The sequence below is a fragment of the Mus caroli genome, unplaced genomic scaffold, assembly GCF_978045245.1.
Source record: "Mus caroli unplaced genomic scaffold, Mus_caroli_1 scaffold_1, whole genome shotgun sequence".
Classification (NCBI taxonomy): Eukaryota; Metazoa; Chordata; class Mammalia; order Rodentia; family Muridae; genus Mus; species Mus caroli.
In genome coordinates, this window is record NW_028227256.1 from 10348354 (window position 1) to 10357133 (window position 8780).

Below are 8780 nucleotides of genomic sequence, written 5' to 3' on the forward strand. Positions count from 1 at the left end.
CAAAGTAGTGATCAACGTGTAAGAAGTCAGGTAAATCAATGTATCAGAATACATCAGTTTAGCAAGTTTAGAGTCAACTAATCTTTTTTTTTCTTCTTCATTTTTTTGATTTTTCAAGCAGGGTTTCTCTATGTAGTCCTTGCTGTCCTGGAACTCTGTAGAACAGGTTGGCCTTGAACTCACAGAGCTCCTCCTGCCTCTGCCTCCCGAGTGCTGAAATTAAAAGTGCGAACCACAACCAACTGGTTACAGTCAACCAATCTTACCTAAAGTCGTCAAAGCGGAAAAAGGAAGGTCAGTGTAGAGAAAAGACTAAGCTCACCTCACACCTGGAGTCAAAATGAGTCTGAGACAGAGCTGAACTTCAAAGTTAAAGTCAAGGCCAGGACATGGCTCAGCTGTTAAGATCAAATACCGCTCTTCCAAGGGAGCTGGGTGCAGCTCTCAGCTCCCACATCAGCACACTCATAACCAGCGACAGCTTCGACTCTGGGGGGATGCGACGCTTCTGCTGGCATCCACATCATGTCTTAAAATTCATCAATGTAGCTGGGCGGTGGCCGTGCACACCTTTGATCTCAGTGTTTGGGAGGCAGAGGCAGGCACATCTCTTGAGTTTGAAGCCAGCCCAGTCTACAGAGTGAGTTCCAGGTCAGCCAAGGGCTACAGAGAAACCCTATCTTGAAAAACCTAAACAAACAAATAAAAAACAAAAACAAACAAAAATTTATTTTTAAGTTAAAGTCAAAGCGATAAAGCTCCTAGAAGAAAATACTGGATGTCACCACAGCACTGAATGAAGTAAGGGAAAAAATACCACATGTGGTAGCATGTGTCTTTAATCCTAGCACTTTAAGAAGCAGAGGCAAGCAGACAGGCAAGTTTCTACAAATAGGGGACTAACCTGATCTCTATGGTGAGTTCCAAGACAGTCAGGAATCCTTAGTAAAACCCCGTCTCAAAACAGTAACAAAATCAAGTTTTTCAACCTGTTGTTGAAGCTGGCCATGACTCCAGTATGTAACTCAGGCTGGTCTGGAGCTCATGGTGACAACCCTGTCCAAGCTTCCTAATTTATATGTGCCTGCATGTCTCTGTTTTTCACACATGTGAATTGAGTGTGCAAGCACATTTGTATAGAAGCCAGAATGCAACATCAGGCACCTTCCTTTACCATCTCTGCCTCTTTGTTTGTTAAGACAGAGTCTCACTGTAGAGTCCTGGCTGTACTCAATATATAAACCAGGCTGGCCCTGAACCCAGAGAAATCTGCTTGCCTCTGCTTCTCCAGTGTTGGCATTTAAAGCTGTGTGTCATTATGGCCAGCCACCACCTTATTTTTTTGAAACAGGGCCTCTCAGTGAACCTAAAGCTCCTTCCTCTATTTGGCTAGGCAAGCTGGCCAATGAGCTCCACGTATCTCCATCTCTGCCCCAGTGGCCACACCAGCCCTGAGGTTACAGCAGCAGGCTTTACAATCAGCTTTTACCTGGATGCTGGGAATCTGAACTCCAGTCCTCATGCTTGCAATGCAGGGACTTCATTGCCCAAGCACATCCTCTCAGAGAAGTTTTTCAATCAAAACATAAAAGATACTATCTACAAAAGGAAAACAAAAACCAAAAGCAACCCAAGCATTATGTTATTAAATTTCTCACCAGAAAGTAATAACCCTGTTATTTAAAATGATACAAGCAGTAAAAAAGCAGTCTACACACTGGGAAAGCATATTTGTGATTCCCTTACCAAGCAAGTTGGCTACATCTAGATTAAGAAACACCTCTGAACTGACCACAAGAAACCCCACAGTGTGACAAAATGAGCAAAAAACTCAGTCAGTTTACATAAGTGTGTGAATAGCTAATGAAACACATGAAAAGATCCTTAAAGTCATTAGTCATCATAGAAATCATGCAAATCAAAGCCACACTGGCTACCAAACCATACCCACTAGGAATGCTGCTGGCTGACTGGGGGCACAGAGGACAAACAGAGAGGACAGATGCCCAGGCAGGATGCACTGCAACCTCTTTAGAAAACTCAGCAAGTACAGTTCTAGTCCAAGTTCCCCTGGGTATTCATCAACGAGAAGTAGAAACATATGCCCACCGAAGACACATTAGCAAGAGCCTTTAATAACTCGTTTATATTATTATTTCTTATGGGCTTTGGTATTTTGCCTGCATGCATGTTTGTGTGAAGGTGTCAGATCCCCTGGAGGTGGAGCTATGGACAGCTGTGAGCTGCCCCATGGGTACCGGGAATTGATCAGCATCCAGTGCTCTTGACCGCTGAGCCATCTCTCCAGCCCCAGAAATCTTACTTGTAAGAACAGACAAAAAGGTCAATGGAATCTTATTCCTAACAGGACAGACCTGGGACCTAACTTGAACCAGGAACCATCATTAGGATAAGTAGAGGAACAAAGTATAATTAATTCCTACAATGGGCTCTCAACCATAAAAAGTAGTGAGTTTTATGCAGTAGTATGGCTGTCCTCCTATTTCTATGCAGCATAGGAGTAGGCAAAATGAATATACAGCAATGGAAGTTGATGCAATAGTTATCAGACTGGAGAGAGGACAGAGAATTTTCTAGAAATGAAGAAATAATCAGGGTGATGATCACATTTGACAATTATTTATTCAGTTTTATTGAGTTATAACACAGGATATATACATTTTGCTTTATGTAATTTATACTGAACAAAGGACTACTTGGCATTTTAAGAAATGAAAGAGTAGGGAGTGCCCCAATATGATGATGTGTGTTTACGAAGAGGCTGTAGCAGGTGTCATACTAATAGTGAAACATTGCAACTTCCTTTTGGGGTTGGGAAAGAAAATTAGAGACTCTAGGCCTGGTGTTAACTATTTGAATTCACCACTGTACAACATACCCTAGCCAATACAAGAAAAATGCATATGAATTCATAATGAGGGGCTGAGTAGGTGACTCGGTAGGTCAAACACTGGTCATGCAAAGGTCAGGGCATGAGTGCAAATCTGCAGAACCCACATAAAGATGGATCTATAGCTTGCACCTGTCCTCTCACACTCTTGTGGGGGGGGGGGATAGAAGAAGAGAAAGGAAAGTGCCTTGAGTCTGTGGGCCATCTAGCCTGGAATATAGAGCAGCCACAGTCAAGAGATCCTGGCTCAAACCAGGTGAGGTTGTATTCTGGCCTCTACAGGTACTGTGGCACGTGGTCACACTCACATGTGAATGATTAGGGGTGTGCACACGCATACAGGCACACGTACACACACACACAAAGATTTGTTACATTGATAATGAAAAAGTAATTTGAATATAAAAAAATCCTAAATAATCTATAAACTATTTAAATTTAACAAGATCACTGGATTATAGACCAACATTCAAAAAGCCAATATATATTAGAAACGACTGAGAAAATGTATCTTTGATGTGTAAAGCAAAAGCTGTCTGGCTGTGAGAACACAGTCCAGTAACAGAGTCCTGTGAGGAGATTTCTGAGTGCCTGTGAGAAAGCTCTAAGAACAACACATGTGATTTCAGTTTCTTCAAAAACACGCAGTTGTTCTTGGGATGTGCTTTTGTGCCCCTCCCAGGTGTAGTAGGCAGGAGAGTGTTTACCGCAGATCAGTCATTACAGCTATTTTTATTTATTTGTATGCCTGTATGAGCAAACATGGGTTTGCCACGTGGGGCTTGTCCTTGTGATTGTCCACTGAACTTGGGGGACTCTTCTTAACCCTCAGAATATAAGTTGTCTGATTCTCTGAATAAAGTTGACTACTGCATGAGACTTTAAACTACCTCATGTTTAAGCCCTGATCTCCCAGGTTCACATCACCAACTAGAGCAGTAAACACATGTCATTCATTGTAGCAGATCATACATGACTGATGACTCTGTAACTCTGTTCCTAAGTATGTAATGTATGTAGCCATTAACCATAAGAATAAACAAGTTACAGCCATCTTATTTAACTGAATACCATACTGTCATAAAAACAAACTACTTTAACTCCACATAATAATATACATGAGTCATATAAAAATTATCTTGAAGCTGGGCAGTGACAACCTACACCTTTAATCCCAGCACTCGAGGCAGAAGCAGGCAGAGGCAGAGGCAGAGGCAGAGGCAGAGGCAGAGGCAGAGGCAGAGGCAGAGGCAGAGGCAGAGGCAGAGGCAGAGGCAGAGGCAGAGGCAGAGGCAGAGGCAGAGGCAGAGGCAGAGACAGAGACAGAGGCAAAAGCAGGCAGAGGCAGAGGCAGAGGCAGAGGCAGAGGCAGAGGCAGAGGCAGAGGCAGAGGCAGAGGCAGAGGCAGAGGCAGAGGCAGAGGCAGAGGCAGAGGCAGGCAGATCTGTGACTATGAGACCAGTCTGGCCTATAGAGCAAGTTCCAGGACAGCCAAAGCTACACACACACACACACACACACACACACACACACACATGCACACGCACTCGCGCAAACCTATCTCCAAAAACATTTTTTTTTTAAATCTTGAATAAAAGAAGCCAGACATACAGTATTTTGCCACATGGTTCATATAAAACACAAAGACAGATGAAACTAATGGATGGTGACAGATAGCAGGACACTTGTTATTTCTGGAGGAAACAGGTGGTGCCCAGGAGGGCACAGGAGAGAGATCTGAGCAGCTGAGAGCCTCTGAGGGGAGGCCTGAGGAGAGTCACATGGTCATGTTCATTTAATGTGCCATTTTGTGTGCGTGAGTGTAAGGGGATCTGTCCAACACATACAGTTTTACAGTTTGCCCATGTATGTTACAGTTGGACTTAAATAATTTTTGTTATTGTGTGCATTACTGTTGCTATTGCCCTGACTAAATTGCAGGCTCCTTGAAGAGATGGTGTTTTAGATGAGCCATCATGTTAGACCAGCAAGTGCTCTTAGCTACTGAGCCATCTCTCCAGTCCCTGGTGGGTCCTCTTGTGGAAAAGATTCTAGACCAGAATGTGCACCTATAATCTAACATGACTCAGACCTGTTTCTTTGGGCCTTTTTTTTTTCACCTTTAAAATTATAGTAGAACACACATAGCATAAATCTGCCATGGTGACCATTGTCAAGTATAGAATTCAGAGACATTTCAAGCATTTGCCTTGCCACACAGACAACTCCACTATTCATCTCTGGAACTTTGTCATGAAAACATTCTGGACATGTTATTAAATGCACCCAGGACTGAGATTCCCACCAGAGTCTTACACACTGTAGTTTCAGAACCTTGAGAAGTATTTGCCAGGGGAAGTAAAGCTCAGGCCAGAGAAAAACAAAGTCTGCATGCGGAGAATTCTCAGTCTACAGCCTTCCCAGCCCACCCCCACGGGTCGCACAACTACTCCTTCCTTTCCTCACTTTGGTTTACAGTATAGTCACATCTTTCATCACATCTGGATTCTCCCATGCTTTTCTGTGTCCTTGCTCTGAAATCCTTCCTGCCATCTCTTTTTACTATCATTAGCCCCTGATCTCTTGTGGGAAATCTTCCTTCCCCTGAAGAGTCTCCCGTCTGTTCTCTGTCAGACAAACTCTGTAGCCTTTCATACTCCGAGCCGGTGAGTTTGAGCATTTTCCTATAGTGCAGCCATGTGAGCTTGAGACTCAGAGTTCTAGCCTGTGCTTGACAGAGTCCCTGCCCACGTGCTCCTAAGCTCTGCTTCTACAGATGCGCACCTAGGGATCATCTCTCTCCCTCTCCCTCTCCTACTTCCTCCCCTTCCCCCGTTTCTCTGTTTACGTCTCTCTGACCTGACCGCCCTCTCCCTTTCTTTTCTGGCCCTGGGGACAGAACCCAGGTCCTTGCTCCAATTAGCCCTCAGCCCTTAGCACTATTTTTGATGTCACACGTTTTAGATGACGGCTCTATAAGAGTTTGAGGCCCGTACAACGTTTTGTCTCCATACAGAAATAGGGCCCAACTCTCCACCAATCGATGCAAAACTAAACTTGTAGAAGTCTAGAAAGTTGTTTGTGCTTTGTACCCTGTACTTCAAAGCTTTTTTCAAAAACAGGAAAAGAAAGCCTTTGCCTTAGTTCCCAGGGGACTTGTTGTGTATTAGCCACCCTTGGACCTGGGATAAGGCACTGAACTACCACAGATGGCCTGGGACAAACTTCTGTCCATTTATTAATCCAAACAAAACTCCCGTCTCTTAATGACACATGCTAGGCACACAGTAAGTGTTTATCGACTGAATGATTGTGACTAATGAAACTATGACCTCATGATACATATGTTTTATAAAATTCGATGTAATTGACAATGGGAATGCAGAATGTAAACTTGGCTGGACAATCAAGGTACAATATTTCCCTATTCATTATGAATAATTCTGGGTGGGAATATTGGATGGTCATGGCCAAAAATCACAACACCTCTGCAGCCTAAGGGGGACACTTTGCTGAGCCCTGGTCAGGACATGGGTGCTGTCACCTCGTGTTCTTCACAACTGTCTACAACTGGCAACTTTGGGTGTGGGGGTTTGAATGAGAAATGTACCCTCATACTCTTGGGCATTTAAATTCTTGGTCCCAGTTGATGGTGCTGTCTAGATTTAGGAAGAAGTGTGTCACATGGGAGGTGGGATTTGCTGCACATGGGAGGTGGGATCTGCAGTTGAGCATGCAAGACCGTTTCCTGCCCTGGTCAGCATGCTTCTGTGCATTGCTATGTCTCTCTCCTATGTTTTCCTCTGGAAAACATAAGCCCCCAGAACTGCGTCCTTCTATAACTTACCTTGGTTACGGTGCTTTTATCACAACAGAAATGTAGCTAATACTTTGGGTTTCTTCATCTCAACTCTAAGACTTGTCTCAGTTTCATGGGACATTACATTAAAAGACACAGTCATAGCCCATGTAACAGAAAGGTTAGTCTGTAGAAACTGGACTATGTTTTGTTTTACTTTATTTTGTTTTATTCGGGCCAGGTCTTACATTGCTAAGCACACATCCCACCACTGAGCTATATCTGGGTTGTATTTTAAGTCCCACCCTCATAGGTACTTTAAGTACATTTATTTTTTTTAATTATTTTATGTGTATATGTTTTTCTTGTATTCATCTATAGGTACCATGTGTGCGCCTGGTTCCCAGAGTCCAAAAGATGGTGTTGGATCTACTGGAAACCCGTGTGGATACTGAGAACCAAACCCGGATCCCCTGCAAGAGCAGCAACTGTTGGTAACTGCTGTGCCATATTCTTATCTTACCTGTGATTACAATTATCCCTAGTATGTTTTGGATGTGTCCCCCAGAATTCATATGTTGACATCTTAATCTCTAAAATCTTATGTGTTTGTTACTGAGGCCTTTGAGATTAGGCATTGCAGATTAGACAAGGCATGGGTGAGATCCCTGTGTCAAATGAGTGTGGGAACAGAAGACTAGAGCCATCAAGCTTGCTGTGCCTCACCAAGTGATACCCTAAGTCACCTTTAGACTCTTCAGCATCTCCATCTGAAAGGATGCACCATATAAGCCTATTTAATTTTAACTTCCCAGCTTTCAAAAATGTGAGTGAAATGAAAACTTTCCTGTATAAATTACTCAACTTGTAGTATTATGATAACAAGAAAGAAAAAACAAAACATAAAAAGCAGTTGAGACACAGCAAAATGTGTGTTTATCAGAGTCCTTCAGAAAAATGGAAATAGATGTGCACACATTTTATATATAATATATATGTGCATGTGTGGAGAATGAGCAATACACTGTATATATAACAAGTATGTGTACGTGTGGAGAATGAACCCAAAGATTTGCATATCAAGTCATTCAGAGATGAATCGATACTTGAGGAACGCCCACCGCATGAAGAGTAATCTACTTCCCCCAAAGTCTACTGATTTGAATGTTAACCACATCTGAACATCTTCCATGTTCCGGAAACATCTAGAAAACTATATAACGAAATCAAGTGCTGTCATCTAGGCACTTGGGAGCAAGGTGAGGACACAGGACAGCAGCATGCCCTGGCTGGAACACAGACGCTAGACAGAGATGTACCTTTTTTGCACACTGTACTTGAATGAAAACTACCACTGGGGTTGATTTTGCTAAGGAATACTGCCTGGTTTGCAGAAAGGTATACGCAGCAATGAGATAGCACTTACAATAATCAAATCGGACATTTTGTTTATAAAATACTTTGTAAACAAAAACCCCACTGTTCTACTAATGACACATTAGTTTTAATAAAAATTCTCTAAAATGCAAAATGTCCTATTCACAAATGATTATTGTTTATAATCATCCCACCAGCAATGTGGTCTGACTGTAGCTATAAAGAGAAGGTTCTTGCCAGTGCGTGCAGCTGCTTCTCAGGGCCAAGCTGAGAGGCTTGGGCTCCCTCAGGCATGAGTTCAAAGAAGAATCATAGAGCAATGGGATTTTCTGGAAGTGCATAAAGAACCAAATACTCATATTCTTTTTAAGAATATCATATTGTATCATATTGTATACTGAGAAAATAGCCCAAGTGTATTTGCCTTGAATTCACTGTTGCCTCCTTCTTGATTACTTCTAGATTTTTATGTTAAATTTTAATGAGAGACATTTTTGCAATTCTTTTTTTTTTAATTTAACAAATCCAAATCTAATGATGCAGTTCTCTATGGAGATTTTATGTTGGGTCTGTTTATTTCAAATATAATGTTTTTTTTTAAGTGATCTAAAATGATCTTTTTTCTATGACATGCTCTGACTAGTCAGCCTAAATGTGTGTGGTTGGACCTATGTGCTGTGCTCTTGTGCATAA